Consider the following 20787-nt stretch of genomic DNA (forward strand, 5'->3'; position numbering starts at 1 on the left):
TCATATACAGTCAGTGAACTAAACCGATAAGACACAGCTGCTATCGCATTGAGAGCCACCCCCTTAAGCAAACCGGAACTGGGACATTTTTTTCGAAGTTAAACGGCCTGAGTTAGATGTCTTCATTTAGCCACCATCTTTGTCAGAATGTTATCAATCCGGAAGCCGCTAGGGATATCTCTGGAAGGAAAGACAAACCAATATGATTGTTCCACCTGTCATTTCATCTTTGTCTTTGGCCTCTGAACAGTCTAAAACAAACCTTAATTTATCTAAGATGGCAAACACTTATTTATTTCACATTGACTTCCAATTTGTGCCACATCATTCGCCCTTTTACGTCAGTTCCGGATAACTCACGCTTCATCATAGGCAGCGGACTTTAAAAGTGGATATGCACTTTAAAAGTGCATGTTGTTCATACAGTGTAGGATTTTCATGTTCATATGTTTAAATATCGTGTCTGTCACAAGGTCTCAGCTCTAGAATGACTCGTTTTAAGTCATGAAATGAATTCTAAACTCATAGGTGCTGTTCTATCATGCATGCCACTGTCCTGTAGCATGCATAAGGTCTCATTTATGTCATGTCTGAATCATTGGACCAGTTGATCATAAATGGGATCCTACTCTAACTAATATATATATATATATATATAACCCTGACACAACCGTTTTAGTTGGATCCGCAAGCACACTTTAATAGAGAAAAACATTTGATCCCTCACTCTGGAAGGAACAAAACTAGAGAAACATTCCTATATCCCCCACCCCTATGCTGTGAGTCATATTGAAAATATCTAAATAAATTTAATTCTTTCCTATTTGAAATGTTCATAAATGCGTTTGAGCTGTATTGAATACATGCACAACATAATTCAATTCAATGCCTTGACAGCCAGAATATATTAAAGGCTTGAAAAGGATAGAAATGCACTTCAATGGAAAGACCAACAAAAGGTAAAACCCAAGACTCGTGTTACAAGAAGCGGCTGTATTTGACTATAAAAGGCATCTCCAATCCAGTGTCTCTACAATGTTTTATTTATATTTCAGTGTAAAAAGCTTAAACTCTATTAGAAAAAACAGTAACCCAAAATATTCTCTTAAAAAATAAAACAATCAAAACAATTCCCATTCACCTCAAATTAAAATAGAAACAGCAATTCAGTTTTGCTAATATTTTCCCTCAAAACAAATATCTATTCTCCAAGGCAGTTGGTCATGGCCAATTGAAATATAAAAAAAAATTCCATAACTATGTCAATGTAGTTAGAAAACACACCTAAAACAAAACAGTACAGTTTAGGACAACTGCACTGGCCAATGATTAGTGTCTTGTTTTGAGCAGAAGGTAAAGAGTGTGTGGCACAGGGAGTGGCACACAAAATTTACACTTTCTCTAGGCCAAGTACATTGCAGAAAGAACAAGGATTCCCTCCATAGCACAGAACCACAGCACTCTCCTCTCTCACAGCACTCCGGGCAGTCGTCCATCACATTCCCTTTGCATGTCTCCTCTGACTTCTCCAAGTCTGTAGAATTGAAGTTTGCGTAGTCTCTCTATTTTGGCCATTGACAGAACAGTCCACTTGGGAGCGGTAGACTTTGCTTCAAGGCAGTATAAGCTCTTGCCATTGTGCACCAGGCCTGCAGGGAGCAGTGTGTGCTGTGGATGAAAGCCATCAACCACAGGGTCCATGAACAATCTGGTAGGGTCCTCCCACATTCTCAAAATAGGCCAAGACAACATAACCCTTGAAAGCTTGGCCTATATAAAAGTTTTTATTTGAAGGCCGTATGAGGTTGAAGTTGTGCCAGGTTAAAGAGGATTCTTACAAAAGCCAACCATCCACTCTGCCATTACAATAACAAGAATGAATGATATGATCTTCCCTGATTACTGAATACCCCAGTAATTACAATGGTCTGTCTGACGAAGGGAGTGAATAGGAGCATGATTTCTATGGGACAGATACATGGGGGGAGATACAACTGTACATGACAAGGAGTAAGAGCAACAACAGCCGTCATTATGTGCTCTGCAGTGGTTGTCATGAAATGAAGGAAAAGTTGGAGACAAGGGATGAGCGAGGAGAGCTGGTATCAACGCAGCAGGTGATCTAGTCCTTTGTTTGGATGTGGTTGTTAAATCAGTTCCCCGGGTTAAAGGTACAATTAAATGCAATTATGTAGGTATGTGAATGTGAGGAAGATAAAGAAACATCCCTGGGGTACACTGGAGGGGGTGATGGGGGAGAGGTCCACACAGGGCCATAACCTCCTCTATCCATTCTATCCACCCCACCACACTAGCAGAACTATGTGGAGCCCCTCTTCTGTAGCTCCTCAATAAAGGCTGTGGAACAGGAGACAAGGAACAATCAATACAACATCAAACAAAATAAGTAGTGCCTTTGCTATTTTCTCCCTCAATTTGGACTTTTATAAGTCGCTCTGGATAAGAGCGTCTGCTAAATGACTTAAATGTAAATGTAAAGTCATTGGAACAGTCTGTGAAACATGGTTGTGGCCCAAAACAAATATCTGCAGTCTCACCTCCGATTATCTCCTCCTTGACTTTTTGTAACTCCTTCCGCATCTCATCAAGAATCTCCTGCAAGAAGCAATCAAAACATTCTAACATTTACAGTATTAGTATTGTATATGATTATGTCTTTACTAGTCTTGGCATTAGAGGTGCAGCAGAAAATAATATTTACCTGTTTAATCCTCTCAATATCGGTCTCTTCACCACCTCCAGCATCATTATTAACACCTGCTTGCTTCACCCTGGATGGGGTGTGGCAATGGGGGGGGGGAAAGAAAGCGAGTGGGTAGGGGAGGCAGAGAGAGAAAGGGAGGGACTGATTAAGATCGAGCATAGTCTCATCACCTTGACAACCTACGCTGTCAATCCAACCCATCACCATAGCGCCACCAAAGAGGCCTCAGGAAGCACCACACATTCAAAACCACATTCTGTGAAAAACAGACAACCTAAGGATGGCTTTCAAAGTTTCAATGACATTTGACTGTTGACCACAACACCAAATGTCCAGAAATAACAGGCCAAACACACAATATTCCATTCTATACTACATCAATGGATATCAAATTCCAAGAATTCCTAAATAATATAAAGTAAACTTGGAAAATCATCCCTCAACTGTTGAATAAGAAAAAGGCATCTACAGTGTATTCTGAAAGGATTCAGACCCCTTGACTTTCCACATGTTGTTACGTTACAACGTTATTCTAAAATGGATTAAATAAATAAAAATCCTCAGCAATCTACACACAATACCTCATAATGACAAAGTGAAAACAGGGTTTTAGAACAGAAATATCTTATTTACATAAGTATTCAGACACTTTGCTATGAGACTAGAAATTGAGCTCAGGTTCATCCTGTTTCCATTGATCATCCCTTGAGATGTTTCTTCAACTTAGAGTAAACCAGTGGTAAATTCAATTGATTGGACAGGATTTGGAAAGGCACATACTTGTCTAGATAAGGTCCCACAGTTGACAGTACATGTCAGGGCAAAAACAATGCAATGAGGTGGAAGGAATTGTCTGTAGAGCTGAGTCAGGATTGTGTCAAGGCACAGATCTGGGGAAGGGTAGCCAAAACATTTCTGCAGCATTGAAGGTCCCAAAGAACACAGTGTCCTCCATCATTCCTAAGTGGAATAAGTTTGGAACCACCATGACTCTTCCCAGAGCTGGGTGCTCGGCCAAACTGAACAAACAGGGGAGAAGGGCCTTGGTCAGGGATGTGCCGAAGAATACGATGGTCACTAACAGAGCTCCAGAGTTCCTCTGTGAACCTTACAGAAGGAAAACCATCTCTGCAGCACTCCACCTTTACGGTAGAGTGACCAGACGGAAGCCACTCCTCGGTAAAAAAAACAAGATTCTCTGGTCTGATGAAACCAAAATAGAATTCTTTGGTCTGAATGCCAAGTGCCACATCTGGAGGAAACCTGGCACAATCCCTACAGTGAAGCATGGTGGTGACAGCATCATGCTGTGGGGATGATTTTCAACAGCAGGGACTGGGAGACCAGTCAGGGGAAGAAAAGATTAACAGAGCAAAGTACAGAGAGATACTTGATGAAAACCTTCTCCAGAGTGCTCAGGACCTCCGATGGATGAGAAGGTGCACCTGCCAAATGGATAACGACCCAAAGCACAGAGTCAAGACAACGCAAGAATGGCTTCAGGACAAGTCTCTGAATGTCCTTGAGTGGCCCAGCCTGAGCTCAGACTTGAACTCGATCGAACATCTCTGGAAAGAGCTGAAAAAAGCTGTGCAGCAACGTTCTCAATCCAACCTCAGAGCTTGAGAGAATCTGCAGAGAAGAACAGGAGAAACTCCCCAAATACAGGTGTGCCAAAGAAAAATCCAGATCTCAGATTGGCCAATAAAAAGATAAGATTAAGATGGGCAAAAGAACAGATACTGGTCAGAGGAACTCTAGAAGGCCAGCATCCCGGAGTCACCTCTTCACTGTTGACGCTGAGACTGGTGTTTTACGGGTACTACTTAATGAAGCTGCCAGTTGAGGACTTGTGAGGCATCTGTTTCTCAAACTAGACACTAATGTACTTGTCCTCTTGCTCAGTCATGCACCGGGGCCTCCCACTCCTCTTTCTATTCTGGTTAGAGCCAGTTTGCGCTGTTCTGTGAAGGGAGTAGTACACAGCGTTGTACGAGATCTTTAGTTTCTTGGCAATTTCTTGCATGGAATAGCCTTTATTTCTAAGAACAAGAATAGACTGACGAGTGTCAGTAGAAAGTTCTTTGTTTCTAGCCATTTCGAGCCTGTAATCAAACCCAAATGTTGAAGCTCCAGATACTCTAGTCTAAAGGTCAGTTTTCAGCTGTGCTAACATAATTGCAAAAGGGGTTTCTAATGATCAATTAGTCTTTTAAAATGATAAACTTTGATTAGCTAACACAACATGCCATTGGATCACAGGGGTGATGGTTGCTGATAAATGGGCCTCTATACGCCTATGTAGATATTCCATAAAAAACATTTTCTTTAAAGCTGTTTCCAGCTACAATAGTAAATTTACAATATTAACAATGTATACACTGAATAATTTGATGTTATTTTAAATGGACAAAAAAAATGGTGCTTTTCTTTAAAAAACAAGGACATTTCTAAGTGACCCCAAACTTTTGAACGGTAGTGTATAATTGGTTATATAGTTATGTTTATTTTAGAGAACAATGTGTTTATTCAAATGGCTGTGCATCTACCAGGGTCAAGATATCGATAATTGGACCTTTGTTATTCCTAATCTATATCAATGACCGTGCTGCTGTGTCTACCGTACTTCCCATTTTCTTTACAAAAATAAATATTGTAAAAACATTATTTATTTATAAAGAGCAAACATCTCAATTGGTAGGAATGAAATGGAAGTCACATCCACTAGATTCCTTGGAGTTGTAATTGATGAAAAGTTATCCTGGAAAGATCATATTCAATTTGTCTGCAGCAAAGTGATGAAATCTGTTGGTATCATCAGAAAGATTAGTGGTATGGGTCATCAGGCTTGCTTCCTAACTCTATACTATAGTTTAAATTTACCCATATCTCATTTACTGTAATATTGTCCGGGCCAGTACACATGCCTCCTACCTACACAAATTACTCAAGACTAGCTGATACCTCTAATTACCTGGCTCCATCTGCACCTTTGTTTAAGAAACTCAATATCGTGTCTATTTACGACATTAATGTACGCCAATTGTGCACTTTCATCTACAAATATTTACACCTCCCGAGACAGTTTACCTAAACCCGTCAATGGATTCTTCCAGGTAAATTCTGAAATCTCTCTCACATAGTCAATTATCGATCAGATATAGAGGTAACATACTCTGAAATGCTTATCTTCACAGTGAGGGATTCTGTTTTGGCAATAACCTTAAGCGATAACTGGGGGTCAGCAATCCCCTCCATATAGCCTAACTCTCATACTAAAATGGTTTGTGTGATTACTGATCAATTAATTTATAATTAGTAGGTTTTGTTATCCGTTTTCACAAACGTTTTTGTACTCATGTATTGGATTTTGTTTTTTGTGGTGTTGTTTTAATATAAGCCCAACCACACCTCCACAACATTTAAAAATATATATTTTTTTAACAAATCTGTATTGTTGTCCATCACTTGTTTTCTTTGGTACAAATAAATAAATACACATTTAAAAAATATAAATTCACATATCAGAATGGAATCCTGCAGCTTTTTGAGCAGAGATGATAAAAGCTGTCACAGAAGTCACAGCGTTCTGCAGTCCACTAGGTGGTGCTGTCAACAGAACAATGGCCCAGCACCACTCTTTGAAGCTGTGCCCCTGTTGACCTGACAGAGGGAAGGGAGGTGGGACGGTATGTTAGGAAGAGCAGCAACGCGTCAGTCCTGTTGTCTTGTCAAGGAAGGGACTTTGTACCTGGGACCTTGGGACAAGGGAGAGGTGGAGTCCATGCTCTTGGAGATGGAGTGATTCCTGTTTGTGAGACACACACTGCTCTTAGAACGGGACACAATCAACACACCTCTTTGAATTCTGAGATTGACATGCGTCCACACAGGCTGCTCTTACTACAGACACGGAGAGAGCATAGGAAGCTGAAACCTTACCTTGGCATAGTGGCTGATTTTTCCCAAGGTCTTCGTCCAATAGTGTCTAAAAAGCAGAGAGGCATATTTTAAATCCAAACTGTATAAAAGTCTAATATTAAGCAAATTTGTCTTCCAGATACAACCAAAACAGACTGACACACAGACGGTTCTCACCACTTTGGCCTTGGGACTCTGAGTATTCCTGTAGGGAAAAAGAAACAGTTAGACAAGCAAAACGTGTGTGTTTTCTGACTACATGGACACCTTTCAAATCTGTATTCACAACATAGTTGGCCAATAAACTAACAAATACTTACATTATCTGCCATCTTAGCAGGTGGCTTAGCCCCACCGTCTGCCATTTTCTTCCTGAACAAGACACAGACATAAAAGGAGAGTAAGAGTTTGAGACAACACTTAATTAAAGATTCACCAAGCTAGATCAGCGCCATAGAGGGGCATACATAGCGCTATAGACTGAGGCGTATGGATCTGTTCATTTATAGGAGTGCGCTCTTCAGTGCCACCTACCTCCGTGCCAAGATGGATGCCATCTCACCCATCAAGCCTCCTCCTCCACCACCACCGATGGAGGCACTGGTGCGGCTTTGATCAGGCTTGGCAGCCGGTGCTGCAGCAACAGCAGCACCACCACTATCCTCCTACAGAGGGCGGTAGAAGACACAGGAGATGTTAGAGTATCAGTATCGACACAACACTTTAGCTCTTGCTAGCATTGCAAAACAGAGGCTCCGCATTCAAAATGAATGGCATTGAAGTCCAAATCAGAAATGAATGGTGGTTGCATAAATGTGGAGATAGTTTTGTATCTATCGTTATGCTAATTCTAATCCTGATGCCACTTTCTCTCTTTCACCTTGGCCACTCTGCGGAGCTTGGCCCCGGCTAAGGCTGCCGCCAGGCCCCCTGCACCTCCCACTAGACCCCCATCTCCTCCCGGGGAGGGCAGTGGTGGGGCGGGCGGGGGTCCTGATCCTGCGGCCGGGGTCCTGGGGGAGGAGGTCCCGGGGGTGGAGGGGGCCCAGACGGAGGAGGGCAGGGGGGTGGAGGGGGGCCCGGATGTGCTGGGGGAGCCAACGATGCAGCGGGCACTAAAAATAAATAAAAAGTTAAGACAGTCAGTGTACTTCGTTCAGGGAATGGGTAAAACAAATAAAAGGTGTGTTCAAATAGGCTAATTGTATTGCCGTTAGTGTGACCTCTGACCTGCTGCAGCTTGTCTCTCTCTCTCCTGCCTCTCTCTCTCCTGACGCTCTGTCTCCTGCTGTTCCAGCCTCTGCTGCTCCAGCCTACAGGTATAAAACTCATGGGGATTAACACTAAGAGACAAACAAACAAACTAAACACCCAAACAGTCAATAGAGAGGCACAAAAAATATAAAAATGTATCTGGTGAAGGGATGAATGGGAAGGCACCACATCCTCCCTGAAAAAGGAGATCAAGCCAGAGGTGACCTGGCAGAGAAATTACATTTTGGTTTTCATCTTTCCACACTAATGACATGGCAAGTGTACCAGCAGTTATTTAATTAAAGCAACAACCATGTTCAAACAATCCTTGTGGGCACTGTCTAATTGTGACAAATGGCTCTGGAGCAGCGTTAGACTGAAGAGCATATCTGTTATTAACTTGTGCTGAATATGTGGTTATGCTGGGTTGGTGAAAGAGCTCCTGATTAGTCCAGCACTGAAATGAAAGTACACATTTGGCCAAGAAGCCCTAATCCGGTGTCAATCCAGGTCCCCTACCCCAGCACATCTGTCACCCACAGGACCTGCAGCTGCCACACACACACTTTGAAAGCACTCTTGGTTGACTGAAGGCTGGTGTAGACTTTACTGTGAAACATTTGCTTACGAGCACTTCCCAATGATGCAGAGTTTAAAAATAAAATAGTAACAAAAGGAATGAAATACACAAGAATGGAGCTACATACAGGGAGTACCAGTACCAAATAAAATGAGCAGAGCTACGAGGTACTTGAGGTAGATACTGTATGTACAAGCAGGGTAAAGTGACTTGGCATCAGGATATATAATAAGAGTAAAATAAAGAACAGAGTAGCAGCAGCAAATTAGTGTAAAAGTGTGTGCGTGCTGTGTCGGTATGTGTGTGTGCACGTATGTAGTGTATGACAGCTGATGTTCCGGTACTGTTTGTCGGATGGTGGCAGAGTGAACAGTCTATGGTTTGGGCCTTCCTCTGACACTGCCTGATTTAGAGGTCCTGGATGGCAGGGATTTCAGCCCCAGTGATGTACTGGGCCGTACGCACTACCCTCTGTAATGCCTTGTGGTCAGAGGCCGAACAGTTACCATACCAGGCAGTGATGCAACCCGTCAGGATGCTCTTGATGGTGCAGCTGTAAAACCTTTTGAGGATCTGAGGACCCATGCCCAATCTTTTTAGTCTCCTGCGGGGGGAATAGGTTGTTGTGCCCTCTTCATGACTGTCTTGGTGTGCTTGTTACTGATGTGGACGCCTTGGAACTTCAAACTCTCAACCTGCTCCACTACAGCCCCGTCGATGAGAATGGGGGCGTGCTCGGTCCTCCTTTTCCTATAGTCCACAATCATCTCCTTTGTCTTGATCATGTTGAGGGAGAGGTTGTTGTCCTTGCACCACACAGTCAGGCCTCTCATCGTTGTCTGTGATCAGGCCTACCACTTGTGTCATCTGCAAACTTAATGATGGCGTTGGAGTTGTGCCTGGCCGTGCAGTCATGAGTGAACAGGGAGTACAGGAGGGAACTGAGCACACATCCCTTAGGGGCCCCTGTGTTGAGGAGCAGCATGGCGGATGTGTTGTTACCTACCCTTACCACCTGGGGGCGGCCCGTCAGGAAGTCCGGGATCCAGTTGCAGTGGGAGGTGTTTAGTCCCAGGGTCCTTAGCTTAGTGATGAGATTTGAGGGCAATATGGTGTTGAACGCTGAGCTGTAGTCAATGAAAAGCATTCTCATATAGGTGTTCCTTTTGTCCAGGTGGGACAGGGCAGTGTGGAGTGCAATAGAGATTGCATCATCTGTGGATCTGTTGGTGCAGTATGCAAATTGGAGTGGGTTTCCGGGATAATGGTGTTGATGTGAGCCATGACCAGCCTTTCAAAGCATTTCATGGCTACAGACGTGAGCGCTACGGATCGGTAGTCATTTAAGCAGGTTACCTTACCTCCGACAGGGAGAGGTTGAAAATGTCAGTGAAGACACTTGCCAGTTGGTCAGCGCATGCTCGGAGTACACGTTCTGGTAATCCACCTGGCCCAGCGGCCTTGTGAATGTTGACCTGTTTAAAAAGGTCTTGCTCACATCGGCTACGGAGAGCGTGATCACAGTTGTCTAGAACAGCTCATTCCCAGCAATTGAACATTTCTGTACAAAAAAAAGATAAACACGATAAAAGTCACTATATAGCAAAGGAGTTGGAGCTCGTAAGATGTCGCCCCTTACAGTCGGTACCATCTTGACAATCATATCTGTGACCATTACTACCACCATTTGATGGACAATCTCGCCAGCCTATCCCAGAGCCTCCCCAGTGTGTGATAGATTGCCCATTAGACTAAATGAGATGAGGGGTAAAAGCTGGCCGTATCCTTGGCGAGTGTGGGGTCCACAGGGAGAGGAGTTGGTGGGAAAGGATAGATTTCGACGTCAAAGAGTTGACCTTCTTTCGCTTTGCAGACTCGGCCCTCAAGAGGCTGGCTGAGGGCTAAGCAGTGGAAGGCTAATGCCGACAAATCCTTTGAGTCAGTGTGCATGTGTGGTTATGTAAAACCGGATCAGTGGGACTCTGGTCATACGAAGATATTTTGTCATGATACTTGTATTGACCCTTAATTACAACTCAATCTGGAAGTAAAGGCGAGTGTACTGTACTCCCCTCCCACCCCAGATATCCCACACTTGGTACCTCCGCTGCTGTTCCAGTTCCTCTGGGGAGGGTCCATTTGACACTGGGCGTGGGAGGGTAGCGTAACCTGGAGATAGAGAAGGGAGAGAGAGTATGACTTAGGAAGAAAGCTGTGAGATGCAAGTCATGCTCATGTTTCTACACATGCATCTTTCGCAATTCTTTCTCAGACAGTGCTGTGCCTTTAGGTAATTGCAAAGCATGTTGAGGCTGCATGTACAATCTATTCTAATAGTACCTGCGTCTGACAGGGAATTGAGCACTTCCAGTGCGTGGGCGATTCCGTTGGCGAAGAGGGCAGCATCCTCCTTACTGCCAAAGTTGAGCCCCCACACCTGCCGTGCGTCCCGCCACTGGTGGAAGTTGGGCGTGGCCTCATTGTACTTCAGGCCTTTCACAATCGGACAGTTAATCACCACCTTAGAGAGAGAAGGGGGTCGGAGTCAAGACATGACACTCCCAACATTGGCATATCATGGATACCACTTCTTTATCAAAAAACAAGGTGGGGCTCCGTATAGTTGAAATGGAGATTTTAGATAAGAGAACAGTCTTTACTCATGTTGTATGGAAGGAACTACATTGGTTATGGCAATACTAGACCTTAATACTGACACTCAGTGATAAAAATCCATACTGGTATGTGGATCCATTAGATGATATATCGCCCTGCTCTAAGTGTTCGTGTTTAGGGTGCATCTCAGTCTAAGCTTCCCTAATAGAAAGCTTTTCCCATATTGCACTCAGCCTGTGCTTTCAGATCAAGGAGAGGAAGCCAGTTTGGACAAGAGAAATGTACCCTAGGTTTATATCCGTCCAGCAGGTGGCACCAGCCTGGTGATTCAATACAAGTCACAGTGCTCTGGGTTTGAGTGACTCAGTCTGAATGTGCTGATGCATCGTTTCTGTTTTACAACCCCTGAATTCCACAGAGCGGAGGAGCGAGCGCCTTAACTCCCCGCGCCAAGAATCAGGGAGAGAGAGACGCAGACACAGAGAGAAGGGACAGAGATACTCAGAAAGAGAGAGAGCAAGAGAACAAAGGGGCAGGAGGGAGGGGAGAGACGCAAACAGAGGCGACAATAATGAGAGATGAGGACGGCATCCTTAAATTGTCACAGGAAGTGGTTGAGCTGGCCAACCACCACTCAGGAAACATACGCATAGGGGGAACACTCAGGCGACTGGATGTTTAAATGAGAGGATGATATGGAGAGAGGGATGGGGTGGTGAGATACTGTATCTATTAATGAACATTAATGCAACAATTTTACTGAGTTTACTGTTCATAAAAGGAAATCTTTAATTTAAATAAATTCATTAGGCCCTAATCTATTGATTTTACAGAGGGGGGGGGGGTGCAACCATGGGTGGGAATAGGCCCACCCATTGGGGAGCCAGGCCCAGCCAATCAATTTTTCCCTACAAAAGGGCTTAATTACAGACAGAAATACTCCTCAGTTTAATCAGCTGTCCGGATGGCTGACCTCAGATGATCCCTCAGGTTAAGAAGCCAGATGTGGAGGTCCTGGGCTGGCATGGTTACACATGGCCTGCGGTTGTGAGGGTGGTTGGATGTACTGCCAAATTCTCTAAAAAACATTAAATTCTCTGGCAAGAACTCGTGGACACTATTGCAGGCAGCATGCCAATTGCACACTCCCTCAAAACTTTAGACTGTGGCATAGTCTAGTGTACCAAAACTGCACATTTTAGAGTGGCCTTTTATTGTCCCCAGCACAAGGTGCACCTGTGTAATGATCATGCTGTTTAATCAGCTTCTTGATATGCCACACCTGTCAGGTGGATGGATAATCTTGTCAAATGAGAAATGCTCACTAGCAAGGCTGTAAACAAATGTGTGCACAAAATTGGAGAGAAATAAGCTTTGTGGGTATGGATAATTTATGGGATCTTTTATTTCACCTCATGAAATCAACACTTCACATCTTGTGTTTATATTTCTGTTCAGTATATATAGTGCTGTTTGTCTAGTTTTATTGTTAAAGCTGTAACAGTAGAGGTGGTGTAAGTATTGATAGGCCCCATGTGCTCCATGCCACCCAGGCCTGTATTAGCCCATTGGCACTTATGGGGGAACTATAGGAGACAGAACACAGCCCTTTGACCCAGCACAGAGAACCTGGTGTTGAGTCTGTGCTTGTGTTACTGAGGAAGTTAGTAGTGTTCGTGTGCCTGCGCATGGCCACAGGTGGAAAAAGGGCTGATTCACAGTTGTACAGCTGGCAGGGCTTGTTGGTACTGTTGATGTACAACATCACACAATCAGTGAAACATGCACGCACACACACAACCTGTTGATCTGTCTGCATCTTGCGTCCCACCACTCTGAAGGCGTTAGTAGAGGGGTTGTGGTAGATCTGGACCCTGCTGAAGTTCTGAGGCCCGGTTCCTGCCGGGAGCCACTTCTTATTCCCATCATCATAGATCATCACCGTGGCCCGAGCCTGGCAGATACTGGACTCACTAAGGGAGAGACAGAAAGAGAGTTATTGTTAGAGGTCGACCGATTAATCAGCATGGCCGATTTCAAGTTTTCATAACAACCGGTAATCTGCCTTTATGGACACCGATTATATCCACGAGGAGACTGCGTGGCAGGCTGACCACATGTTACGCGAGTGCAGCATCAAAAGGACCTTGTGGCTGCAAGGAGCCAAGGCAAGTTGCTAGCTAGCATTAAACTTTTTTTTTCTTTTTTTAAAAAAAATCAATCTTTACATAATCACTAGTTACAGTGGGGCAAAAAAGGATTTAGTCAGTCACCAATTGTGCAAGTTCTCGCACTTAAAAAGATGAGGCCTGTAATTTTCATCATAGGTACACTTGAACTACGACAGACAAAATGAGGAAAAAACATCCAGAAAATCACATAGGATTTATGAATTTATTTGCAAATTATGGTGGAAAATAAGTATTTGGTCACCTACAAACAAGCAAGATTTCTGGCTCTCACAGACCTGTAACTTCTTTAAGAGGCTCCTCTGTCCTCCACTCGTTACCTGTATTAACCTCTTGGATATAGGGTGCGCCATTTTAATTTTTGGATGAAAAACGTTCCCGTTTTAAACAAGATATTTTGTCATGAAAAGATGCGACTATGCATATAATTGACAGCTTTGGATAGAAAACTCTGACGTTTCCAAACTGCAAAGATATTGTCTGTGAGTGCCACATAACTGATGTTACAGGCAAAACCAGATAAAAATCCAATCAGGAAGTGACGCATTTTTTGAAACCGCCTCATGCCAATGACTCCTTATATGGCTGTGAATGAGCTAACGTTTTCCACGCATTCCCCAAGGTGTCTACAGCATTGACGTCTTTTTACGCATTTCCATTGGAGAATGGCTGTAAGGGACCAGTGGACGAGTGGTCACATGGTGTCTCCCGGAGAAAATCTTGCATAAAATACTGAGGTAGCCATTTTTCCAATAGTTTCTTATGAGAAACCATTGCCTCGACGAATATATTATCGAATACATGTTAAAAACACCTTGAGGATGGATGCTAAACAAACAACGTTTGCCGTGTTTGTCGATATTATGGAGCAAATTTTGAAAAAAGTTTGGCGTTATAGTTGAAGTATTTTTCGGTTGATTTCTCAACCAAGCATGATGAACAAATGGGAGCTTTTTCGCCTACAAAAATATTATTTTTGTAAATAAGGAACATTTGCTTTCTAACTGGGAGTCTCCTGAGTGAAAGCGTCTGAAGTTCTTCAAAGGTAAATGATTTCATTTGGTTGCTTTTCTTATTTGTGAAAATGTTGCCTGCTGCCAGCAGAGCCTAGCATAGCATTATGCCATGATAAACTTACACAAATGCTTGTCTAGCGTTGGCTGTAACGCATATTTTGAAAATCTGCGATGACAGTGTTGTTAACAAAAGGCTAAGCTTGTGTTTGAATATATTTATTTCATTTGCGATTTTCAAGAATAGGAAAAGTTGCGTTATGATTACGCTCCCGGATTGCTCGTCACAAGAAGCACCTGTTTGAACTTGTTATCAGTATATAAAATACACCTGTCCACAACCTCAAACAGTCACACTCCAAACTCCACTATGGCCAAGACCAAAGAGCTGTCAAAGGACACCAGAAACAAAATTGTAGACCTGCACCAGGCTGGGAAGACTGAATCTGCAATAGGTAAGCAGCTTGGTTTGAAGAAATCAACTGTGGGAGCAATTATTAGGAAATGGAAGACATACAAGACCACCCAGAAGCATGGGGGTGGAAACATCATGCTTTGAGGCTGTTTTTCTGCAAAGGGACCAGGACGACTGATAAAGGAAAGAATGAATGGGGCCATGTATCGTGAGATTTTGAGTGAAAACCTCCTTCCATCAGCAATGGCATTGAAGATGAAACGTGGCTGGGTCTTTCAGCATGACAATGATCCCAAACACACCGCCCGGGCATCGAAGGAGTGGTTTCGTAAGAAGCATTTCAAGGTCCTGGAGTGGCCTAGCCAGTCTCCAGATCTCAACCCCATAGAAAATCTTTGGAGGGAGTTGAAAGTCCGTGTTGCCCAGTAACAGCCCCAAAACATCACTGCTCTACAGGAGATCTGCATGGAGGAATGGGCCAAAATACCAGCAACAGTGTGTGAAAACCTTTTGAAGACTTACAGAAGACGTTTGACCTCTTTCATTGCCAACAAAGGGTATAGAACAAAGTATTGAGATAAACTTTTGTTATTGACCAAATACTTATTTTCCACCACAATTTGCAAATAAATATATTAAAAATCCTACAATGTGATTTTCCAGATTTTCTTTCTCATTTTGTCTGTCATAGTTGAAGTGTACCTATGATGAAAATTACAGGCCTCATCTTTTTAAGTGGGAGAACTTGCACAATTGGTGGATGACTAAATACTTTTTTGCCCCACTGTAGCACATGGTATTGATATTACTAGGTTAACTAGCTTGTTCTGCGTTGCATATAACCAATGCGGTACCTGTTAATTTACCATTGAATCAGAGCCTACTGAACTTGATTTAACAAAAGCGCATTAGCGAAAAAAGCACAATCGTTGCAATAATGTACCCAACCATAATCAATACCTTTCTTAAAATCTACACACAAGTATGTATTTTTAAACCTGCATATGTAGTTAAATTAATGTTAGCAGCAATATTAACTCGGGAAATTGTGTCAATTCTCTTGTGTTCAGTGCAAGCGGAGTCAGGGAAAATGCAGCAATTTGGGCTGCCTGCCTCGTTGCGAACTGTTGAAAGGGCATTTATTCCTAACAAAGACCATCATTAATTTGCCAGATATTTACATAATTATGACATAACATTGAAGGCTGTGCAATGTAACAGTAATATTTAGACTTAGGGTTGCCACCCGTTCGATAAAATACAGAACGGTTCTGTATTTCACTGAAAGAATAATTTCGAAATGATAGTTTCCGGATTTGACCATATTAATGACCAAAGGCTTGTATTTCTGTGTGTTTATTATAATTACGTATAAGATTTGATAGAGCAGTCTGACTGAGCGGTGGCAATTGTCATTAATTACAAATATATAATAATAAAAAAAAAAGGTTTTAAATTGGCCGATCAATCGGTACCGGCTTTTTTTGGTCCTCCAATGATCGGTATTGAAAAATCAGTTATTCTACAATGTAATTATTTAGTATTACTTATTATGCAAAAAACACTTAAGGGATGTGTTGGGGGAGGGGTAAATGATGGAGGAGGGAACCAGGGGCAAGTATGGTAGAGTACAGAGGAGTAGGAAGAGAGGGAGGGGAGAAGACGGGACAGGGAGCAGAGGGGGAGAAAGAATCAGAAACATTAGCCAGTTCACATGCTGCCATAAACAAGACAAGCTTGAGAGTTGAGCCAGTCCATCATCCAGTTGCTCTGGTCAAACTCACCCAGCCACTGTCACACTATGGCTGTCAATGGACCCACTGATGCAAGCCAGCACAATAAACTCTTAATGAAGGGAGGAGGCAACAGGTAATACACCATATTGAATGGTGCCTCTTCATCACAATCAACAGGCCATTTATACACCTGTGGGTGTATAGTCAAAGTGTAGGGCCTCCCTTGACCTGTATTATTACAATATATGCACTGATGCATTTACCAGACGTTAGTGTGTGTGAAAGACAGTGTGGGAAGAGTACGCAAAACAGACCCGACAGAGACAGAGGGAGTAAAAGAGCAAGAAAACAGTAGGATCATTCAACCAATTTGGTGCCTTTTGAGACGTGTAACTTGGTAAAAAAAAAAATATTTACTTTTGATCAAATGTTAAAATGAGGTGAAAAGTCTAAAAGCACATGTTCAATTTCATAAAAAAACAAACATTTTTCCCATCTCAAGAACATTTTTCCCATCTCAAGAAGTTAGATGAAAAAAATTACTATAATAAGTGCCAAATTGAACGTAAGAGTTGACGATTTCATCTTAAAATCAGCCATGAATCTCATGGTTATGGGGAATGGAAACTTTTTTGCAACAGCGAGTGGCAATTGAATGCAAGCTTCATAAAAATGTTAAATTGTTAAAACATTTCTAGCCCCCTATGAGTAACAGGGTTGACGTGTTATAATTGACCCGCTGGGTTTTCCAACACAAAACAGCAGAAATTTGACCAAAAGAATAGAAGCAGCTCACCAGCTTTTACACAATGATTTGTTTGATTTACAATTTTTCATTTGAAAACAATATTTAAAAAAGGAATAATTTCAGCGTATTAAAACAAGAGTTCAGTAAAAGTAACAGGGTTGACCTTAAAAACGAGGGACAGATGTAAATTAATCACTAAATCAGATTATGATTTATTTAATCTTCAGAAATTACTTTGTCAAGCAACAAAATAACTAGGGCTTTACAATGATTGTCAAAACTTGGTGTTAAGTGGATTAAAATCTTCCTAGAACTCACAGGCAGTAAGTAGCCTAGTGGTGAGAGCGTTGGACTAGTAACCGAAAGGTTGCTAGATCGAATCCCTGAGTTGATAAGGTAAAAATCTGTCGTTCTGCCCCTGAACAAGGCAGTTAACCCACTGTTACTAGGCCATCATTGAAAATAAGAATTAGTTAACTGACTTCCCTAAATAAATGAAAGGTAAAATAAATAGAGGATACACAAAAGGGACATGTCAAAATTAAGAATTCTAGCACTTTAGCAAGTCTTAATTCATATTTAAAATCTTATTGATTTCGCCATGTGGTCTATGTTAAAATGCACTTCATTTAGTATAACAGGCTTTTAAAATTCAATATTGGTCCACAATTTCTACGTAAAATATCAAAAGGGACACAAAAAGGCACTCTTCATGGAAGGACCCATTAAATTGCAAATTTTATGACAAGAGGAGAGATGGTTTGATCCAAAACAAGATTGTTTGGGAACAACAATGGAGGCTGACAAAGACCGGAAGCTCGGCTGTGCTCCGGGTCTGAGAGGAGGATCTGGAACCTTCCACCTGCACAACATCAACATCTCCTCCCACCCACCCACAGGGAGAGCCCCTACAGATAGCTGACTGCCATGCAGGCTCCTGGGGCAGCTTTGCATTAAGTCCCACAGACAGAAAAATAACACTGGAAATGCAACCTGATCTTAGGGAAAATGTACCAGCTAATACAAACCGTGGCCCTTTCACAGCACCTGGTATATAAGAGAAATTAAACAAAATGTAGACACTACTGGAAATACTAGCCGATCTATAGGAGAGGACTGCAAGTGTTACGCAAGTAGGCTTATGTGCAGTGGCACTGACAGACCAGTGTCACTAACTAGAGCCAGGCATGGTGACATGGTGCTGGCAGGGTGACAATGACAGATGGTGAGGGCCTCCCCGATGCTCTGGCTCATGTCAAGGCTCACACACAACCCCCTAGTCACACATACAGGAGAAGTCAAAACTGATTATTCAACCACTCCATAAATTTCTTGTTAACAAACTATAGTTTTGGCAAGTCAGTTAGGACAAGTCATTTTTCCAACAATTGTTTAGAGATTATTTCACTGTATCACATACAAAGTTGACTGTGCCTTTAAACAGCTTGGAAAATTCCCGAAAATTATGTCAAGGCTTAAAAAGCTTCTGATAAGCTAATTGACATCATTTGAGTAAACTGGAGGTGTACCTGTGGATGCATTTCAAGGCCTACCTTCAAAGCCAGTGCCTCTGCTTGACATCATGGGAAAATCAAAAGAAATCAGCCAAGACCTCAGAAAAAAAATTGTAGACCTCCACAAGTCTGGTTCATCATTGGGAGCAATTTCCAAAACGCCTGAAGGTACCACGTTCATCTGTACAAACAATAGTACTCAAGTATAAACACCATGGGACCATGTAGCCGTCACACCGCTCAGGAAGGAAAAGTGTCCTGTCTCCTAGAGATGAACATACTTTGGTGCAAAAAGTGCAAATCAATCCCAGAACAGCAGCAAAAGAACCTTGAAGATGCTGGAGTAAACAGGTACAAAAGTATCTATATCCACAGTAAAATGAGTACTATAGAATTAACCTGAAAGGCTGCCCAGCAAGGAAGAAGCCACTGCTCCAAAACCCCCATAAAAAAAGCCAGCCTACGGTTTGCAACTGCACATGGGGACAAAGATCGTACCTTTTGGAGAAATGTCCTCTGGTCTGATGAAAAAAAAATAGAACAGTTTGGCCATAATGACCATTGTTATGTTTGGAGGAAAAAGGAGGAGGAGGCTTGCAAGCCAAAGAACACCATCCCAAATGTGAAGCACAGAGGTGGCAGCATCGTGTTGTGGGGGTGCTTTGTTGCAGGAGGGACTGGTGCACTTCACAAAATAGATAATGAGGAAGGAAAATTATGTGGATATATTCAAGCAACATCTCAAGACATATTGGTCGCAAATGGGTCTCCCAAATGGACAATGACCCCAAGCATACTTCCAATGTTGTGGCATAATGGCTTAAGGACAACAAAGTCAAGGAATTGGAGTGGCCATGACAAAGCCCTGACCTCAATCTTAAAGAAAATTTGTGGGCAGAACTGAAAAATCCTGTGCGATCAAGGAGGCCTAGAAACCTGACTCAGTTACACCAGCTCTGTCAGGAGGAATGGGCCAAAATTCACCCAACTTATTGTGGGAAGATTGTGGAAGGCTACCCGAAACATTTGACCGAAGTTAAACAATCAATGCTACCAAATACTAATTGAGTGCATGTAAACTTCTGACCCACTGGGAATGTGATGAAAAAAATAAAAGCTGAAATAAATAATTCTCTACTATTATTCTGATATTTCACATTCTTAAAATAAAGTGGCGATCCTAACTGACCTAAAACAGGGATTTTTTGCTGAGATTAAATATCAGGAATTGTGAAACACCTTATCCAAATACATTTAAACTCAGTTTGTCAACTTCCAACTTCAACTGTAGATTTCTACTTTTGAATTCACATTACATCCTTGCCTCACCTTCCACAGTAGCCACTAAGCAAACTACTTAATCTGAGCAATCTTTCTTCTAAAACATTACAATATTGAATAACGCAACAATCCACAAGCATGTGCAGACAATTGAAAGGGTTTATATTCTCATCCCTACACATCAAATTAGCTGACAATACACAACTCCTGCTAGCTAGTTTCAAGTTTTTGTCACGTTCAGTAGTACAGTAAAATGCCTTACTTGCTCTTTCACAACAAGTTTGCCAGTATACATTGCAGTATGTGTAGCCCACGGTATTTTGGCTTAAAGTCTAGTAAGTGTGATGAGAGAGGAAGACAGAGCGAAGGAGAGGGAGCAGACCGTCAGAGAGCATGCCTCATTTCTCTCCTTTTCCATCTCTTCTCCCATTTTACCTCTCTCCAGTCTGTGATACAATCTCCCACTTCCTGTGACACAGCTCTGAAGCCACAGCCCACTTCCTGCTCCCAGCAATGCCTAATAAGGGTTGACTCAGCCTGACTAGTGAACAATAGACACACGCTCACACAAACTCACCCGTTCAGGTTTACACACTCATGTGGGGCGGCAGGGTAGCCTAGTTGTTAGAGCGTTGGACTAGTAACCGGAAGGCTGCAAGTTCAAACCCCCGAGCTGACAAGGTACAAATCTGTCGTTCTGCCCCTGAACAGGCCGTCATTGAAAATAAGAATTTGTTCTTAACTGACTTGCCTAGTTAAATAAAAGGAAAAACTGTTGACCTAAATGTTTGTTAG

General features: G+C 42.4%; 1 pseudogene; it reads right to left on the reverse strand.

The window, feature by feature from the left end:
- Positions 1 to 1025: 1025 nt before the first annotated feature.
- LOC135553012 (vasodilator-stimulated phosphoprotein-like) overlaps positions 1026 to 20787 on the reverse strand; it is a 32236-nt pseudogene continuing 12474 nt past the window's right edge.

Source organism: Oncorhynchus masou, chromosome 13 (assembly GCF_036934945.1).
Source record: "Oncorhynchus masou masou isolate Uvic2021 chromosome 13, UVic_Omas_1.1, whole genome shotgun sequence".
NCBI classification, from domain to species: domain Eukaryota; kingdom Metazoa; phylum Chordata; class Actinopteri; order Salmoniformes; family Salmonidae; genus Oncorhynchus; species Oncorhynchus masou.